We start from the raw sequence: 364 nt of genomic DNA on the forward strand, positions 1-364 counted from the left end.
CTCCCAGCCTGATACCCACCACTCCCTTATCCCCGCTCTGCAGCCGCGGGTTGTTTCTTCCAGGAAGCATTTCAGTGATGAAATGAAACCTTCCTTGGCTTGAGTCACCTATAATTTACCCTGCTGTAAATGAGGACCTTGAAATTCAGAATGCGATGCTGGCAGAAGGCGGTGTTTCGGGGCATGCCTGCACAGCGTTTCGCACACAGAGGCTGGCTCTGCCCTGCTTCACGTGAGCCCAGGGCTTGTGGCTGGAGCTGGTGCCATGCTGCCGGACCCTGCCGGGTGCTGCAGCTGCTCAGGGAAGGCAGAGCAAGCTCCTGGCAGCCCTGAGGGTACCCTTGGAGCTGGATCCCAGAGCTCG

Source organism: Pterocles gutturalis, unplaced genomic scaffold (genome assembly GCF_000699245.1).
Source record: "Pterocles gutturalis isolate BGI_N339 unplaced genomic scaffold, ASM69924v1 scaffold45810, whole genome shotgun sequence".
NCBI lineage: Eukaryota > Metazoa > Chordata > Aves > Pterocliformes > Pteroclidae > Pterocles > Pterocles gutturalis.